At 40.8% G+C, this 20,113-nt stretch overlaps 1 long non-coding RNA gene across 2 annotated transcripts in view; it reads left to right on the forward strand.

The window, feature by feature from the left end:
• Positions 1 to 20,113, forward strand: part of LOC146895797 (uncharacterized) — a 52,706-nt gene that overhangs the window by 6,861 nt on the left and 25,732 nt on the right. The window contains exons 2-3 of one of the 2 annotated variants that reach the window (XR_015739367.1): positions 10,796 to 10,949; positions 11,426 to 12,151. This is a non-coding gene — a long non-coding RNA (uncharacterized LOC146895797). Of the gene's footprint in view, positions 1 to 10,795; positions 10,950 to 11,425; positions 12,152 to 20,113 lie in introns of those variants that run through there. The other variant, XR_015739368.1, reaches the window with a different exon arrangement.

Raw genomic sequence — 20,113 nt, forward strand, 5'->3', positions numbered from 1 at the left:
TAACCTCGCTGTGGTTCCACAGGTTTCATGCCCCTTGCTTTAAGACACAGGTCTTTCACTGACCTCAGCTCTCTGAGTTGGCTATGGTCCTGGCCAACTCAGAAACCAAAGTTCTTTCTACATCTGTAGCTGACATGACCTTGAACTCATTCTGGAGCCATTTCCTAAGAGGTGTCTTTTCCCTTAAGAGTTCCTTGTTGGTGACTTAGAAATTATTTGCACACATCTCTCCACTGCTGTCACATCAGGTCCTTGGAAAAGAATTTGTAAATCTGTTGTCACCTGTTATTTATTTATTTATTTAGGTGTGTTTTTGAAGATGTATTGTATGTTAGTAAAAGTACTGGTTTATAAGTTAGTTGTTTTTATAAGTTTAACATTTTACAATTTTAGACACACATCTCCAAGTTGATCTTTGTTAACCTGAGTATACCTTTATATCCTTAGAAATTTATCATTCAAAAATCTATTCTAATCTAAACTATCCTGGAGAGTTACTGTTGTCTCTTTAGTCTAAAAGAAAGATAAAATATTAAACAGAAGGCTTAGTAAGACTAAGGGGTTTTTGTTGGTTTGTTTGTTTGTTTTTCAAGACAGGATTTCTCTGCATAGCTTTGGTGCCTGTCCTGGAGCTTACTCTGTAGACCTGGCTGGCCTCGAACTCACTGAAATCTGCCTGTTTCTGCCTCCAAGTGCTGAGATTAAAGGCATGTGCCACCATTGCCCAAACAGGAAGACTGTTTACATAATAAAGGCAATATATAGCAAGCCAACAGCCAACATTGAACTAAATGGAGAGAAACTCTTAGTGATTCCATTGAAATCAGGAACAAGACAAGGTTGTCCACTTTCTATATATCTATTCAATATAGTTCTTGAGGTCCTAGCTAGAGCAATAAGACACCAAAAGGAGATCAACAGGATACAAATCAGAAAAGAAGTCAAACTCTCACTGTTTGCTGATGATATGATAGTTTACATAAACAATCCCAAAATTCTACCAAGGAACTTCTATGACTCATAAACACTATCAGTACTGTAACAGGATATAAGATTATTTCAAAAAAAATCAGTAGCCCTTCTGTACACAGATGATAAAAGGGCTGGGAAAGAAATCAGAAAATCAACACCCTTCACAATAGTCACAAATAGCATAAAATATCTCAGAGTAACTCTAGCCAACTTTATGGTAAGAGATGCCACAGCTGCCAAAAATGTGGAACTGGACTTTTTGGCAACTTTTCTTTGTTGGAGATTCTCCTCACTCTTCAGTCCAAAGAGCAGTCAGGGTTTCCTGCCCTGTGGGAAGTCCAAGGTCCTCCCCCTCCATTCAAGGTCTAGGAAGTGGCACTGGGTCTTGTTTTGTCTGCATGTACTGGCTTTCTGGTATCCTAGTCTGTTTGGATGCTCACCTTCCTAGGCCTGGAGGGAGGGGGGAGGAACTTGATCTTCCCACAGGGCAGGAAACCCTGACTACTCTTTGGACTGGAGAGGGAGGAGGAGAGGGAGATGGGGGGAGGAGAGGAAGTGGGGGGAATGGGAGGGTATGGGGAGGAGGGGAGGAAGTGGAAATTTTTATAAACAAACAAAAAGAAAATTAAAAAAAATAAATTTTATATGTTAAGATATCACTTTACCATAGAAAGATATCTACTTCCCTGCTCCCATATCCACCTTTTCTCCATCCCAACCATTCCATTCCCCCAAGCTCTCCCCAACCTCCCCTTCTCCCTTCTCTAGCCCTCTCTCTAATTTTTGCCTGTCAATCTTGTATACTTCCAATATCCAGGAGGATAACCATATGTTTTTCTTTGGGTTCACCTTCGTATTTAGCTTCTCTAGGATCCCGAATTATAGACTAAATGTCCTTTATTTATGGCTAGAATCCACTTATGAGTGAGTACATACCATATTCATCTTTTTGGGTCAGGGTTACCTCACTCCGGATAGTGTTTTCTATTTCCATCCATTTGCATGCAAAAATCAAGATGTCATTGTTTTTTACCACTGAGTAATGTTCTAACGTGTATATATACCACACTTTCTTTATTCATTCTTCCATTGAGGGGCATCTAGGTTGTTCCCAGGTTCTGGCTTTTACAAATAATGCTGCTATGAACATAGTTGAACAAATGCTTTTGTAGTATGATAGGGCATCTCTTGGATATATTCGCAAGAGTGGTATTGCTGTATCCTGGGGTAGGTTGATCCCGAATTTCCTGAGAAACCGCCACACTGATTTCCAAAGTGGCTGCACAAGTTTGCATTCCTACCAGCAGTGGATGAGAGTTACCCTTACTGCAGATCCTCTCCAGCAAAGGCTATCATTGGTGTTTTTGATTTTAGACATTCTGACAAGTGTAAGATGGTATTTCAAAGATGTTTTGATTTGCATTTCCCTGATTGCTAAGGAGGTTGAGCATGACCTTCAGTGTCTTTTGGACATTCGAACTTCTTTAGTTGAGAATTCTCTGTTCAGTTCAGTGCCCCATTTTTTAATTGAGTTAATTAGCATTTTAAAGTCTAGTTTCTTGAATTCTTCATATATTTTGGAGATGAGACCTTTGTTTGATGCAGGGTTGGTGAAGATCTTCTCCCAATCAATAGGTTGCCTTTTTGTCTTAATGACAGTGTCCTTTGCTTTACAGAAGCTTCTCAGTTATAGGAGGTCCCATTTATTCATTGTTTCTCTTATTGTCTGTGCTACTGGGGTTATATGTAGGAAATGGTCTCCTTTGCCCGTATCTTGTAGACTCCTTCCCACTTTCTCTTCTATCAGGTTCAGTGTGTTCAGATTAATATTGAGGTCTTTAATCCATTTGGACTTGAGTTTTGTGCATGGTGATAGATATGGATCTATCTTCATTCTTCTACAGGTTGACATCCAGTTATACCAGCACCATTTGTTGAAGATGCTTTCTTTCTTCCATTGTATACTTTTAGATCTTTTGTCGAAAATCAGGTATTCATAGGTTTGTGGGTTAATATCCGGGTCTTCTATTCGATTCCATTGGTCGACTTCTGTTTTTATGCCAATACCAAGCTGTTTTCATTACTGTAGCTCTGTAATAGAGTTTGAAGTCAGGGATGGTAATGCCTCCAGAAGTGCCTTTATTGTATAATATTATTTTGGCTATCCTGGGTTTTTTGATTTTCCATGTAAAGTTGATTTTTGTTCTCATAAGGTCAGTGAAGAATTTTGTTGGGATTTTAATGGGAATTGTGTTGAATTCATAGATTGCCTTCAGTAGTATTGCCATTTTTACTATGTAGATCCTTCCATTTTCTGGTGTCCTCTTAAATTTCTTTCTTCAAAGTCTTAAAGTTCTTGTCAAATAGATCGTTCACTTCCTTGGTTAGAGTTACCCCAAGATAATTTATTCTATTTGTGTCTATCATAAAAGGTGAAGTTTCTCTGATTTCCCTCTCTTCTTCTCCATCCTTTGTGTATAGGAGGGCTACTGATTTTTTTGAGTTGATCTTGTAACCTGCCACATCACTGAAAGTATTTATCAGCTGTAGGAGTTCTTTGGTAAAGTTTTTGGGGTCACTAATGTACACTATCATATCATCTGCAAATAACGAAAGTTTCACTTCTTCCTTCCCAATTCAAACCCCCTTGATCTTTTTATGTTGTCTTATTGCTATTGCTAGAACTTCAAGAACTATGTTGAAGAGATATGGTGAGAATGGTCAGCCTTGTCTTGTTCCTGATTTTAGTGGAATGGTTTTGAGTTTCTCTCCATTTAATTTGATATTAGCTCTTGTCTTGCTATATTTTGCTTTTTATTATATTAGGTATGATCCTTGTATCCCTAACCTCTCCAAAACCTTTATCATAAAGGCGTGTCGAATTTTGTCAAATGCTTTTTCCGACATCTAATGAAATGATTATATGGTTTTTTTCTTTCAGTTTACTTATATGATGGATTACATTGATAGATTTTCGTATGTTGAGTGAGCCCTGCTTCTATGGGATGAAGCATACTTGATCATAATGGATAATTTTTTAAAAAGTGTTCTTGGATTCTGTTTGCCAGAATTTTATTGAGAATTTTTGCATCAATACTCATGAGTGAGATTTGACTGTAATTCTCTTTCTTGGTTTGGTCTTTGTGTGGTTTTGGAATCAGGGTGACTGTAGCTTCATAAAAAAAGTTTGACAATGACTCTTCTGATTCTATTATGTGAAACACATTAAGGAGTATAGGTATCAGCTCTTCTTGGAAGTTCTGATAAAATTTTGCTTTAAAACCATCAGGTCCTGGGCTTTTTTTGGTTGGGAGGTTTTTTTTTTATGACAGCTTCTATTTCCCCACTACTTATAGGTCTATTTAAATTGTTCACCTGGTCTTGATTTTATTTTGGTATATGGTACTTATCTAAAAACAAGTCCATTTCTTTCACATTTTCCAACTTTGTGGCATATAAGCTTTTGTGGTAAGACCTAATGATTCTCTGAATTTCCTCAGTGTCTGTTGATATGTCCCCCTTTTCATTTCTGATTTTGTTAATTTGCATGTTCTCTTTCTGCCTTTTGATTAGTTTGGATAAACGTTTGTCAATCTTGTTGACTTTCTCAAAGAACCAGTTCTTTGTTTCATTGATTTTTTTGTATTGTTTTCTGTGTTTCTATTTTGTGCTTTCAGCCCTCTTTTTTTTTCAGCCAATTTCAGCCTTGATTATTTCCAGTCTTCTACTCCTCCTGGGTGAATCTACTACTTTTTTTTCTAGAGCTTTCAGCTGTGTTGTTAAGTCTCTAATATGAGCTTTCTCCATTTTTTTTTTTAATGTGGGCACTTAGAGCTATGAACTTGCCTCTTAGCACTGCTTTCATAGTGTCCCATAGGTTTGGATATGTTGTGTCTTTATTTTCATTGAATTCAAGTAAGACTGCAATTTCTTTCTTTATTTCTTCCCTGACCCAGGGGTGGTTCAGTAGTTGACTGTTCAGCTTTTATGAGTTTGTAAGCTTTCTGGGGGTAGAATTATTGTTAAATTCTAACTATATTCCATGGTGGTCTGATAAGACACAGGTGGTTACTAATATTTTTTTGTATCTGTGGAAGTTTGCTTTGTTACCGAGTTTGTGGTCAATTTTTGAGAAGGTTCCATGAGATGCTGAGAAGAAGGTATATTCGTTCCTATTTGGGTGGAGTGTTGTATAGATGTCTGTTAAGTCCATTTGATTTATTACCTCCATTAATTCTCTTATTTCTTTGTTAGGTTTCTGTCTGATTAACCTGTCCATTGGTGAGAGAAGAGTGTTGAAGTCTCCTACTATCAGTGTGTGTGGTTTGATGTCTGCCTTTAGTTCTAGTAATGTTTGTTTTACAGAAGTGAGTGCTTTTATATTAGGGGCATAGATATTCAGGATTGAGACATCATCCTGATAAATTGTTTCTGTTATGAGTATAAAATGTCCATCTCCATCTATTCTGATTGATTTTAGTTTGAAGTCAATTTTGTTAAAAATTAGTATAGACACACCTGCTTGTTTCTTAGGTCCATTTGATTGAAAAACCTTTCCCCAACCCTTTACTCTGAGTAGATGTCTCTCTTTGTGGTTGAGGTGTGTTTTTTGTCAACAGCAGAATGTTGGATCCTGTTTTTTTATCCAATCTCTTAGCCTGTGCCTTCTTATAGGTAAATTGAGTCCATTGATATTAAGTGATATTAATGACTAGTTGTTGATAACTCCGGTTATTTTTTGTGTGTGTGTGGTAGAGTTTTGTCTTTCCCTTCTTTGAGATGTGCTGGTGAAGGGTCACTAGATGTCGGAGTTATTGTGAGCATTGTTGAATTCCTTGGGTTGTGATTTTCCTTCTATTACTTTCTGTACGGGTGGATTTGTGGCTATGTATTGTTTAAATTTGTTTTTATTCTGGAATATTTTGTTTTCTCCATTGATGGTGAATGAAAGCTTGGCTGGGTATAGCAGTCTGGGCTTGCATCCATGGTCTCTTAGTTTCTGCAGCACATGTATCCAAGACCTTCTGGCTTTCATGGTTTCCATAGAGAAGTCAGGTATAAGTTTGATAGGCTTACCTTTTTAAGTTACTTGACCTTTTTCTTTTGCAGCTCTTAATATTCATTCTTTATTCTGTATGTTTTGTGTATTGATTATTATATGGAGAGGGGATATTTTTTGATCCAGTCTATTCAGTGTTCTGTATGCTTCTTTAACCTTCATAGGAATATCCTTCTTTAGGTTGGGAAAGTTTTCTTCTATAATTTTGTTGAATATATTTTCTGGGCCTTTGAGCTGTAATTCTTTTCCTTCTTCTACCTCTATTATTCTTAGGTTTGGTTTTTTCATGGTGTCCCAGAAATCCTGGATGTTTTGTGTTAATAATTTGTTTGATTTGCTGTTTCTTTGATCAGTGCGTTTGTTTTCTCTATAGTATCTTCATCATCTGAGAGTCTTTCTTCTATCTCTTGTATTCTGTTGGTTATGCTTGTCTCTCAAGTCTCTGTTTGTTTACCTAGATTTTCCATATCCAGTCAGCCCTCAGTTTGTGTTTTCTTCATTGCCTCCATTTCAGTTTTCAAGTCTTGTACTGTTTCCATTATCTGTTTGATTGTTTTTTCTTGGCTTTCTAGGTATCTTTTAGGGATTTATTTATTCTTCAAATTTTTTGTTATTCTTCTCATCTATTTCTTTAAGGGAATTTTTCACATCCTGTTTAAGGGACTCTATCACTTTCGTAATGTCTATTTTTTTCTACTTCTTTTGGATTAATGTGATCAAGTATTTCTGTTCTATGTTCTCTGGGTTTTGGTGTTATCATGCTGTTTTTCAGATTGTAGGAGGAATTCTTGTATTGGTGCCTGCCCATCTCTTCCTTCAAATGCTCTCCAATGTATTTTCTGGTACAGGATCAGTGCCCCTTGCTGGCCAGGGACTTTGCAGACAAAAGCCCTAGCTTGCTGCTTGCAAGCTTAGTGAAACAAAGGAACTCCTGCCAGGTTGCACTTAACACCCTGCCCCAGCCCCAAAACAGGCTGAGTTGGGGGATCTTCTGACCCCAAAGAAGGGAGTGGGTGCCTGGGAGTAAGCTGAGATGGGATAAGAAGAGAGAGGCAGTAGCCGGGGAGAGAAGCCCCTGCAGAATGACTGGAAATTAAGGGGGTTGAGGAGTGTCTGTGCTCCCTTTCTGGGGCTTCTGCCAGCCAGTCAGGAACACACTCATCCCTCCGATGGATTTTCTGGTACAGGATCAGGGCCCCTCTAGGAATATTTCTTAACATTAGCTCCCTGCCGATGCAAAAATTCCCAATGAAGCCAAATAAAAACAAGACAAATTAAAAAAAATCTCCAGGTTTAATGGGAGTTCTGCATTCTTGGGTGGCCCTGAGAGGGAACCAGGAAGCCAGGGGATCGCGACCCCCTGGGACGAAGAAAGGAAGACCACCAAAACAAAATCTTTTAAAGAAAAATCAAGCAAACAGACAAAAAATTAAGTCCTGAGGTGAACCACGATTAATAAAAACTCAGAGAGAGTAATTGGGGTTTAACCTAAAGATCTGTAAAGCATAGCATCCGACTCTTAATAATGAAGCATGAGTAATAAAGCCCGGAGAGAAAAACTGGCATTCAACCTGAAGATCCAAAAAAGCAAAGAAGCCAGTCTGGTGCAAGGAGCTACTTTTCATCCCCACTGCCCAGAACTAAAACAATCATACAGCAACTATACTATTTAAAAACAGTACTTGGCCCATTAGTTCTAGCTTTTTATTGAATAATCTCTTACATATTAATTTAGCCCATTTCTATTAATCTGTGTATTGCCACGTGATAGTGGCTTACCAGGTAAAGTTTCCAGTGTCTGTCTCAGGGGCCTCCACTGCTTCTCTCTGACTCTGCCCTTCTTTCTCCCAGCATTCAGTTTATAAGTTCTCCCTTGCTATAAAGCAGTTTCTTTATTCATTAATGGTAATCACAACATACAGAGAAAAATTCCGTATCTCCAGTCACTGACTGTTGCCTCAACCTCAGTTTGAAAATGGCAACCCTGCCTCCAAGAATCTCAGAATGAGACTGTGTCTAAGAGCTATCTCCTCCCATTTTATAATCTTCTCTAGGGCTGGGATTAAAGGCATGCACCAGTGGGATTAAAGGATGCCATACCTAGTTTTTATGGCAACTAGCATGGCTACCAGAATTAAAGTATGCTACCACTGCCTGGTCTGCAAGGCTGATCAGTGGGGCTGTTTTACTCTCTGATCTTCAGGCAAGCTTTATTTACTAAAATAGAAATAAAGTGCCACTACATCGAGGCAGTCAAGCTAGCTCTTGTTGCAGTGTTGGAGTTCCAAATGTAATTTCTCGGAACTCACTCTGCTCTACCACACCCTGGCAGTCCTACAAGCTGCAGACAGGAAGTCCTGGGTTGCAGAAAGATGACTCAGGAAAGCTATGTAACTAATGTGAAGTCAAAGGAGTCTCCTTTGGCTATATGCCAAGACCTGCCAAGATGTGTGGCAGAAAAGTCTTTTATTTTTTTAAATAAATCTCCTGACATGTGCCAAGCAAACATTACTGTACTGCAGCTTGTAAAATGACTAACATGGTTTTTATCTCCCTTTTCATGGGCTATGCATATAAAGTTGATGTTCTGAATATTTTGTTCTTTGAGATCTCAACAAAGATCTCAATAACTGTACAAAATGCTTTGTCTCAAAGGACTGAGAAGGCCCATGTTATTAGCTCTCTCACTTACAATCTCGACTCCTTGGGTGAGAGGACTGAGTTTCCTAAACCTCTGATTTCCACTTAAAGAAAACTTTTCTTATCTTCACTGAGGGTCCCACATCCCATGTTGCAGTAGCAGCTGTGGTGATTTTCCGGCAGGCTTTACAGCAGGCACAAGGGAAAAGGATCCATGAAGAGGCAAGAATGAAACTCGACTACCAATTTTATTGTAACTGCTGTTGGACCAGGACTTTTAAGTCCTCCCCAGATTATTTTACTTGAGCCAGATTTAAGCACAGCAAGATTTTTGAAAAAAGTATTCAGAGAACAGCTAACTCAGTCCCAAGGGAGCAACAATTTAAGATGTGTTTGCTTTGAGATGCATTACAAAATCCATCTGACTTCTTTCGCAAGAATAAGTACTGTTGATACAGAGATAGTTCCCAAGATTTATAGTCTGAAGGGATTGACTGAGGTAAACATAATGCCTGTAGGTATCAGGATTGATCTGACCCTAAGATAATATAGAAATCACTTAGGCTGTTGTAAAATGTGTGTGACATCATTCATAAGAGTGGGTTTTATGGTCTAAAAGCAATGCTCAAGATTTAGGGAAGTGTTACATGGGAGCAGGCAGGTTGTTCTTCCTGGCCGCCCAACTAGCTTACACCCAAAATAATCACACAGAAACTGTATTAATTAAATCACTGCTTGGCCCATTAGCTCTAACTTCTTATTGGCTAACTCTTACATTTAACCCATCTCCATTAATCTGTGTATCACCACGAGGTCATGGCCTACCAGCAAAGTTTCAGCACGTCTATCTCTGGTGGTAGCTTCATAGTGTCCCTCTGACTCTGCCCTTCTTTCTCCCAGAATTCAGTTCTGTCTTTCCTGTCTGCCTATGTTCTGCCCTATCAACAGGCCAAGGCAGTTTCTTTATTCATTAATGGTAATCACAGCACACAGAGGGGACTCCCACACCAGAGGAAAATGTCTTGAATAAGTAAAGACATAAATTCTGGGAGATAAGGTAGAACCTCTCTCATCTGAGAGCAAAGGATCACTAGGTTGTTAAAGGGCTTCGTTCCTAGATTCCAGGTAGAGCAACTTCACAGCTCATCCCTTTGAAAAGGTAAGCTATATGCCTAACGTTCCTACTTCTCCAGTGCTTCTTTGTGTGCACAAGGCTTTTTGTTCTCTACAAAAACATCACCTTTGAAAAGCTATTTGATTAAATAACAAATATTTATGTTCAGTCAGGATAACGCCCCTGTGTCTTCTTCTGAGTTTGTCAAGCTACTCAGGACTTAAAAACCTGGGTCTTAACTGAGTCAAAACTTACTTAAAAATTGATTTTTGGTCAATCTCCAAGTACTGTAATTATGTCATTTCTACCCTCCCTCTGTCCTGTAATTACATCGTTACCACCCTCCCTCTGTCCCCACCAACTCCTTGCCCTCCTTCCGTCACTTTTCTCACTTATACACGTCCATATATTTAGTAATTATCATTGCATAACACACACACACACACACACATCATTTAGTAGTGCTGGTATATCTGTAAGTTGATGATTAATCACCTGTAATTGGATAACCTTTAGGAGAACTGGTGATTGTAGAAGGTCCTTTTTCCACTCTCTCAGCAGTCTCTGGCTACCCATGGCTTGTCAAGTAGAGACAGGGCCCTACAAGATTTCCCTTATGCAAAATGGCATGTCAATTGATATTGCCATTATGCAGGTCTTCCTTAGACAGTCATTTTGTCAAGATTTCATGGGTATGGCATCCCTGTGATGTCTGGGAGACACTGGCATTGAGCATTCTGGTCCTCTGCCTCTTAAAATTCTTTTTACCACTTTCCTCCAGTATTCCCCAAGTCTTAGTTTGTAGGGTTAGGTTGGGCACACAAGGTCACCTATTCTCCACATTTCACACACTTGTAAATCTTAATAACAATCTCTGTTCACTGCAAAACAAAAGAAGCTCTTTGATGGATAGGGAGAGATGCTCTTTATTTTTCTTATCTATAAATATACCTTTCTCCCTTTTTTCCATCCTTTCTTTCTTCCTTACTTTTCTTTTTCTTTTTTGATAGGATGTCTCATTAGGTAGATCTGAATGTCCTCGAACTTGCTATGTAAACCAGGCTTCAGTGATCCTTGGACTTCTGCTTTCCGAATTCTGGGATTACGGGTATATGACAACAGCCCTGGCCATAGAGCTACACTTGCCTGTGGGAGGGCACACAGGTATGTATTTAAAATATAATAAGAATCTGTGTTGATATAAGAATATGACAGTTTTAGGTTCTCCTCCAGGGTCTATGACCTCTCCAGCTCATGTGTTCTCTTGATCAGAGAGACCTTGGGCAGAACTTAGCTTGAATTTTAACCTGCATCTATTCTGGGAAGATGAGGGAGAACATCAGAGAAGGAAGTATCTTCAATAGTTCCAAGGGAAGCTGCATTGTGGGAAAGAGCTTGTCTCATTCCAGCAACTGGGAAAATGAGTAGAAGAAAACCAAAAGAACCAAGAGGCTCCACCAAACCTCTCCAAGCAATCCTTTGACACCTCATACTCCCATGGGTTGTTTGAAGCTCAGTCTTCTCACAAAGTGCTTCCTCAGTGGACAAACTTTTCAGTAGACTCTGACATGTACAGAAACCTTAAAGATATAAACAGGAGTAAATTAATGCATATTTCCTTTTCTAACTGTAAAAACCAGAACTGCACACTCTGCTTGGTTCTACATGTGAACAGAAGGTTCTGATAGGATGAAGTGTGTGGTCAGACATGGCAATGTTGGGAGACAAAATTATACATGTGATATCCGTTCAGAATGTCAACTAAGGAGAAGGTGAGAACAAACATTATGTTTGCATTGTTCTTTGTCTCCTAGCTTCAGAGTGAGGGTGAGGGTTGTTTACCTACAGAATGTGCAGTTCTTAGTGTGTCTGAGGAGGCCAGGAATGTCACATCAAACTTTCATTTTCTCTAGCCCTGTTTCTCCTCCTGCTCTAATTTCTCAGATTTTCTGAAAGCCTCTAAGGGAAAGAGTATGGGGTGAGTTAGAGAGCATACCCCAAGGTCTGGACTGTACAGTCATCTAGAAGGAGCCTGTGAGGGTTGGAATATAGGGGTGGTGGTCTAGGATCATCAGCTCAAGTAGAAGCATCCTTCCTTCCTGGTACTGTGGTCCTCTGTCCCCTCAAGATCTGTTGTTGAATCCCCAAAACTCATGGGCTATACTCCAACACAGTGGGCTCAGAGCCAGGGTGCACTTACTGAGCTTGGTGATTGGCAGAGGTCATGGTATTCGTTCTCTAAGCCCAGCCTCAGATATGAAGGGCACTATAATAGACACCAGCTTCCCGCTGATGACATTCAGGAAAATTTCATAATCAGACTGTGATCTCAGGTTGTTCAGGTTTTGTCTGTCATATCCCTTCACTTTTTGTCTTAGAGGTTTTGCAGTTACGTCAGCAACCAGGAGTGGCTCTGAAAGGCTCAAGTCCTCTCCTAAGGCCATGGCACCTGGGCAGAAGCTGAGCCGCCTGGGCTCTGTGGCTCTGGTGTCCCCCAGGCCTCCCATTCCATGTGGTCTTTTCCCCATACAACGTGACTGCTGCCTAGGAGACCCAAAGCAGCTGAAGCATGGTAGAAAGTCAGGAATGAAGCCAGTGCTTTTTGCCTGTGCAGCAGTCACTTACCTGCAGCCAGAGAGACAGTATTAGTGACTGTTGATTGGTTTCTTCACGTCCTCCCAGTCCCTGTCCAAGTCCCCAAGCTTGGCTGGTCTTGCCTTCCACTCCCTCCCACCAACACCCCTCTCCCCACACTCTGTCCTGTTCTACTGGCCTATTCTTTACCATACCCTCATCCCTGTCTTCCATTTCTCTGTACCCTTGTGGTCCTTACCCTCTTAGCTCTCTCCTCCTTCTCAAACCTCAGCTCCATCACAGCCCCCCATTGCCTTAGTCTCCTTCTCCCACCCATCTTTCCTTAGCTACACTCTCTAATCTAACCACAACAATACCCGTGTTCCCTGTATGCTCTTGCCACCTCTGGTCTGACTCACCATGCCTTCACTTGAAGCCTTGTTTACCCTCACACATCTCTGCCTTGGATTCCAACCATAGTCTTCACCCATCCTCTACACTGACCCAACTCAGCAACCTCCCCTTCTTTTGGGCCTCCCCATCTTCTTCATTTTCCTTCTCTTTCCTGTTGTTTCACTGCCTCTACTCCACACCTTCCTCTCAACTCCTCCTCCTAGCATCCTTTTCCAATTCCTCCTGGAAGTCATGGCTGCCCTTCTCTCATCCAAATTCCTTCTCATTATATTCTTTCAATATTCCCTCTTACCCCTCCAGTTGTATACCACCTAACTCCCCTGTCCCTTTTTAACCTGTCTGGAAGAAATGTGGATATTCTTCCCTTTAATCCCAACACTGAAGAAACAGAGGCAGAATGATATCTATGAATTCAAGAGCAGCCTGGTCTCCATATTCAGTTTCAGGACATCCAGGGATACACTGGGAGACACTGGATCAACAACCCAAAGCAATGAAACAATAATAAGAATGAAATAAAGAAAAACATAGACTAAAGATTACTTGTGTCTCTCAGTCTATCAGAGTATGGAAACAGTGGACCCTAAGGAGACCAGAATTTCTCTAGGAATCTCAAGCTGGAGTGCTATGGGACAATGGTTTTGTACTTTGTAAAGTTTTGTCACTTGCACTGGTCTATTAAAATGCTGATTGGCTAGAAGCCAGGCAGGAAGTATAGATGGGCGTCCAGAACAGGAGAATTCTGGGAATAGGAAAGGCTCAGTCTGTAAGTGTCACCCAGACACAGAGACACAAGGTGAGAATGCCTCACTGATAAAAGGTACCAAGCCAACCACGTGGATAACACAGTCAAGAATTATAGGTTAATGTAAGCTATAAGAATTAGTTAAAAAGAAAGCTGAGCTAATAAGCCAACAAGTTTATGTTTAATGTAGGCCTCTGTGCATTTCCCTGGGACTGAACAGCTGTGGGACAGGACAGAAACCCCCCACTAACACTGGAGGAAGGAGAAGGCTGCAGGCAAAAGGCAACTTGTATCCTGGGAAGAGATGCCACACACTTCTAATGACCTGTCAGACCACCTTTCAGACTGTGGGTGGGTCTGAGAATAGGCCACAGGTGGACAGGACCACAGCTTGACTGAATGACTTAGATGTCCAAATCATAGTTGTTATGGATAATGGTCAGGAAAAATGCTAAACAAAGGAGATTAGATTTAGAGTTTTTGTTTGAAAAGAAAATAATGTGGAAGTACTGTGGTACAATGGTCTTGTACCCATGTAAAGATTTGTCATTTGTACTGATTTAATAAAATGCTTATTGGCCAGTAGCCAGACAGGATATATAGGTGGGGCAACCAGAATAGGAAAATCTGGGAAGAAGGAAGGCTCAGTCTGCAGTCATCACCCAGGCGCAGAAGAAGCAAGATGAGAATGCCTCAGTGATAAAAAGGTACCAAGCCACATGGCTAACACAGACAAGAAATATGGGTTAGTGTAAGAGATATGACTTAATTAATAATAATCCTGAGATAATTGGCCGAGCAGTGCTGTAATTAATTTAGGTCTGTGTGATTATTTCTGGTCTGGGTGGCTGATAAATGAATGAGCAGTCTCTGCCAACACTGGAGCATCCCTGTTGGGAAGCACAGTGAGAAGGGCCAGGGAGAATGGCACTGGCAATGCTGGAACTTCAGGGATGGTGATGATGGCTCAAGGCTGGGGTGGGGTTAGGAAACTGTGTTCCTAAATCCCAGTAAATACGGTACAGAAAAATCCCATTAGGTAGAGTGGCCAAAAGGTAGTAGCATCAAGGACAGTGGTCCATTGCTGAGTAAGGGGGGGAGCACTTTGAAGACTAACTGCTTTGATGAGTCATGGCTAAGAGAACATCAAGATTCTAAATTTAGATAGATGGTTAGACAAACCAGATGTGTCTGGATTTTAATAATTAAAGGCAAAACAGATAATCAAGAAGGTGAAAGCTGCTGTCGCATGAAAACCTCGACTCCTGTGCTCATATTTAATCTGAACCATTGGGGCTAGAGAGGTGGTACAGTGATTAAGAGCATTGTTCTTGAAGAGGATGTAGGTTTGATTCTCAGCAACCTCACATGGTGGCTCACCACTGCCTGTAACTCCAGTTCTAGGAGATCTGATGCCTTCTTTGACCTCTGATTGCACCAGGAACATATGTGGCACACATACATACATGCTGTTAAAAGAAAATAAATCTAATAAACAATTAAAGCTGAACCACCTCCAATACAGACTGAGATTATCTTTTTAGGAGGATCAATCAGATCGGAACAAAAACGACCATTCAGCCCCACAGCAAGTCCACTCACTCATTTTGTATTGCTTCATCACTGTCCTTTTACTCAGATATCAACCCTGGGATGCTATTGTGGATGTCTGCTGTAGTTATTAGAATGAACCTGTCTTTTATAGAGTAGGGTGCTTGAATACTTGGTCCCTAATGGGTGGCAATTGTTTGGATAGGTTTAGGAGGTATGACCTGGCTAAAAGAAGTATGTCACTGGAGGTGTGGCTTTGAAACCCATTCCCATTTCTTCATCTCTGGGCCTTGTTTGTGGTTTAAGATTTGGGCTCTCGGCTGGGCATGGTTTCACAGGGCTCTAATCCCAGCACTTGAGAGGCAAAGGCAGGTGACTCTTTCTTTGTCTGAGGCCAGCCTGTGCTCCACAGTAAGTTCTAGGACAACCAGTGAGACCTTGTCTCATAAACCCAAACCAAACCTTACCAGAACAAGCTGAACTAAAAATATGTGTGATCTAAGTTTGCACCTCCAGTCACAATGACTGCCTGCTGCCAATGCTCCCTGCTAGAATAGTGATGGTGGTTGTTGAGTCTCATGGTAACTGAAGTTGAGCCTTGTGGCACAAAGTTGTAATTCTAGCATTTGGTAAACTGAGGAAGAGGAGGGATTTGTGCAATTCTTATAGTGTGGGCTATGGTGTGAAATCCTGCTTAAAACAAAACAATAATAAAATAAATAAGAGGGAAAAAAGCAACAGGCGTGTGGTTGTGACTGCCTTGTCCCAGGAAGCATCTACTGTCTCGAGCTAGAGAATACTTTTGGAAGGTGAGAAATAAAGTTCAAGGACAAAGAGGTCCCAGAATGGTGAATGGAATCCACCAGAATTGTAAGGAATCATGGGAAGGCAATCTTCAGAGAGTAGCATGCCTTAGTCCAGTTGAGCTGTCTGAGACTGCCTCCCAGTGAGGTCTTGTACTGTACCTAGCACATTCTGCCCTGGCAACAGGATTTTAGTCATCCTGTGACCCCTCTTCCCCCAGACCCAGTGGTGATTAAGGTACATGTCACAAGTACTCCCTTCTGCTACCTAGGGCTCTTAATTTAAGTAGACTCTGCTCCACCACCCCCAATATAACTTTTCCCCTAAGTTCTTTAATCAACAGTATCTGTGAGAGGTAGGTCCGGGAAGAGCCAGGAGACTGGAGTGATGAAGAGGGGGACAAGATGTACCCAGGAACTTCCACCTATCCTAGGGGTATTGTGAACTTCCTGGCTTAGAGTCAGGTCTGTTCCCATTCTACCAGCAATCCTCTATTTTGACCTTGGCAACTTGGTCCCCAAATAGCCCAGTAGAACCAAAAGGCTCAGATTGTGGGAGTGATTGCAATGGAGGTTAGTTCCTTTGCCATGGTTCCTTCCTGAGACCAGGCTACCTACAGATGTCACTGGAGCTGTGGAAAAAATAGGAGATTTCTCAGAACAGTCCCTCAGAACAGTCCCTCAGGGACGGAGAGATTTGCAAAGTCCAGGGTACCAGGGCTGTGAGTTCAGTCCTTTAAGTGTTTCAATTTTGCAGGATCCTAGTTCCTGGCTTTTCATACATCTCTCCCAGGAATCCCTCTGGGCACTGTGGCTCTGGTAGTCCCTCCCTGGTGACCACATTCCCCATTGCTTGGGCATTGTGAATTGAGAGGGGGGACACTGTTGTCCTGGGCTCCCACACCACGTGGTCCCTTCACCTTACTCAACACCAGCTGCAGTAGCTGCACCTCCAGCGACACTTGGCAACAGAATCAGGAGAGATGTAGACAGAATAAGGTCGGTGCCTTTTGTTGGTTCTCTGCAGAATGCACTGGAATTTATACACACTTGTCCCTGTGAGGTTCCCACACCTACTGCAAAAAAGTTTCAATCTTGTTTTCATTCGGTGGCCTTTAATTGTTGCTTTAGCTTTTTTAAAATCAACATTTTGTTTGGTTTTTTTGGTTGTTTCTTTTTGTTTTCTTCAAGACAGGGTTTCTCTATAGCGCTGGAGCCTGTCTTTGAACTCACTTTTTTAATCCCTTGTGATTGTTATGCCTCCATATATGTATTTTCATCATATTTATGGCTAATCCTTTGCCCCCACACCTTCCAGATTGACCCTCACCATACCCTAACTTTGTAAAAAATAAATAAAAATTACCTTTTCTAGGGACTAGAGATCCGGTATGATTTAGTGGTTGACCACACTGGCTGCTCTTTCAACAAAACGAGGTTCAATTCCCTGAACCTACATGGTGACTCACAACTGTCTGTAACTTCAATTCTAGAGGATCAGATGTCTCTTCAGCCTTCTGCCAGCAATGCATATACATGGTGCACATGCTTATGTACAGGAAACCACCCATAAACAGAGGATAAAAGTAAACACTAGAGATGAATACATATAAAATAACAATAAATATATAAACTAAAGAAAGAAAAACTTGCTACTGTAAACACTGAGTAAGACATTTTTGTGATGGCTCCTAAGCCTTGGGGGCAGGATATGTCCCATTAGTGGAATCTTTGTTGTCACCTCCAGAGGTGATAGACCAGGGGAGTTTCTGGTTTGTTTCCTTTTGGGGTGGAGACGTCAGTGTCACACAAAGTCTACAATAGGTTATAAACCAATTGGCCCATTAGCTCAGTCTTCTTATTAACTAATTCTTACATCTTACAGTAACCCATAATTCTTGTCTGTGCTAGCCATGTGACTCAGCACCTTTTCCAGCGGGGCAGATTGCATCTTGTTTCTCTGTGGTCTGGGCAGGAATGAGGAGGGAGCTTCCTGCTTCCCAGAATACTCTTGTTTTCTTTGCTCCACCTCTACTTCCTGTCTAGCTTTCCCACCTATACATGTTGCCTGGCCAATCAGCGTTTTATTAAAATATGATTGACAGAATACAGACAATTTTCCCACACCATTTCACACTCTTTTTTTTTAACAAAGGAAAATATCCATAGTCCATTTTTTGGGAATGTGGGCATAGTTTTCCAGGCTACTTCCGGCTGGTTTGGGATGCTGGTAATCTTATGGGGACCTAAAGAAAATTTAGAGTTATAATCAATTCCTGACTGGAGTATCCTGTGAGGCTTTATCATCTCAGGCAGCATTATGAATCTGTTCTGGATATAGAACGCAGATATCTAGGCCATCTGTTCCTACCGGAGATTTCTCAGATGGTCTTCTTTGATCAAACTAGATATTTCTTAACTCAGAATTAATCCACAGCCTCTCATTTTCTGTGGAAACAAAAGCAAAATCTCTTCTCCAAATAACATACCTTTTTGCTTCAGTTTTGAAGCCAAGGTATTTTCAAAATACCTATCTTGGGTTAGTTCAGCAGCATTTATAAACAAATGTCTTTTAGCAGCTGTTGTTACTGCTATAAATTATAATGTAAATATCTAATATACAGGATATCTGATGTGTGACCCCTTTGAAAAGGCTTGTGAATCCCAAAAGCGATTGTGTCCCACAGATGGAGGACCAGTGCTCTAGGAGTTCTTTGACCACCACATTTTTCCCTGATCCAAGGAACACTGAGACTGCCATGGTCTTTAGTTCTTGTTCTGGAATTACATGAGATGTCCAGAAATGTTGTGGGATACTCACCAGAGAAGGTTGGTCAGATATGAGTTTAAATAAACAGAAACTCTTTATTAGCTGGTCAGCAACTACACGAGGTGTTTGGGCTTCCAGTGTAGCACCAAGCATTTCTCAGAGAGAGCTTTCAAGCACGAAAACTATGTTCTTGGTCAACACACTTTAGTTGTTGTTTAGAACAATTAGTCAGAAGTAGAACTATAGAAGCCAAAAAGCAAGGTTGGTATACTCAGAGACTTTCCCTCAACTACAGGCTTGGATGGATTAGGCTTTTGCTTTAATTTTTGTAGTTAGGGCTATCCATGTGCTCAGTTTTATGGCCTGAATGGCTCTTTCATCATGCAGTCAGTTATGGTAAGGCCGGGGTTCCTGTTACAGTTACCAGAGACTTCTACTAAACAACTGGTCCTCAATCTGCATTTACTTTGACTAACTGTTATAGGTTTCCTTTAGTGATACCCGAGATATTTGATTGTTGTCTGTGTACTTAATGTCACAGGTTTTACAAATTAATTTGGGTAAAATAGTCAGTTGTAAAGTTCTAATACTTTAATAGCATACCAAAAAATCCAAGACCGGTCAGGTGTGGTGACACTTACCTTTAAGCCTGATCCTGTGTTGGAAGAGGCAGGTGAATTACTGTGAGTTACAGACCAGCCTAGTCTACATAGTGAGACCCTGCTTCAATATGTTTCTAAGAGTGAATTTTAATCATATACTTTCCATAGTTGGGAGTTCCATGTTTTATTTTACTTTATTTGTTGTCACTGTGTGTGTGTGTCACATGTGTGTGAATGCTAGTGTATGTGTGCACAGTGTACCTGTGGAGTCAGAGGAACGTAGTGTGAGTTCACTCTTCTTTCATCCCAGATCTGGATGTGCAGAAGCTTCTCTGCGCACAGTGGAGAGCACTATTGACCCAGACCTGCATCAGGAGGATGTGGACCCTGCAGTAAAAGATTCCCAGACCTTTCAGTCTCCACTGCCATATTGTCACTGTAATGACAGTCAGCCTGCAGGACTGTGGGGCTTCCTAGTTCTCTGTCCCCAGAGTACATATGGGTATTGCTGGACTACATAGTGCATGTCACAGAGCCTAAGCTATAATAGTAATGAAACTATAAAATATTATATTTTATGTTATGAAATATATATTTCTATCATATATAGTCAAAATTAAACAATAAATACATGGTTCTGTTCTAAATAATACTACTGCCTTGTTGGCAGAGACTGCCTCTTTGTTTCCTGGCCACCTAGATCTGAAATAATCACTCAGGAACTACATTAATTACAATACTGCTTGTACTATTAGTTTATGCATATTTCTAGCTAGCTCTTACATCTAAAATTTAACCCAATCCTATTATTTTGTATTTTACCATGAGTCTCGAGGATTAACAGCAACGTCCAGCACCTGTCTCCACCT

This window comes from Myodes glareolus, chromosome 1, assembly GCF_982192425.1.
Source record: "Myodes glareolus chromosome 1, mMyoGla1.1, whole genome shotgun sequence".
Classification (NCBI taxonomy): domain Eukaryota; kingdom Metazoa; phylum Chordata; class Mammalia; order Rodentia; family Cricetidae; genus Myodes; species Myodes glareolus.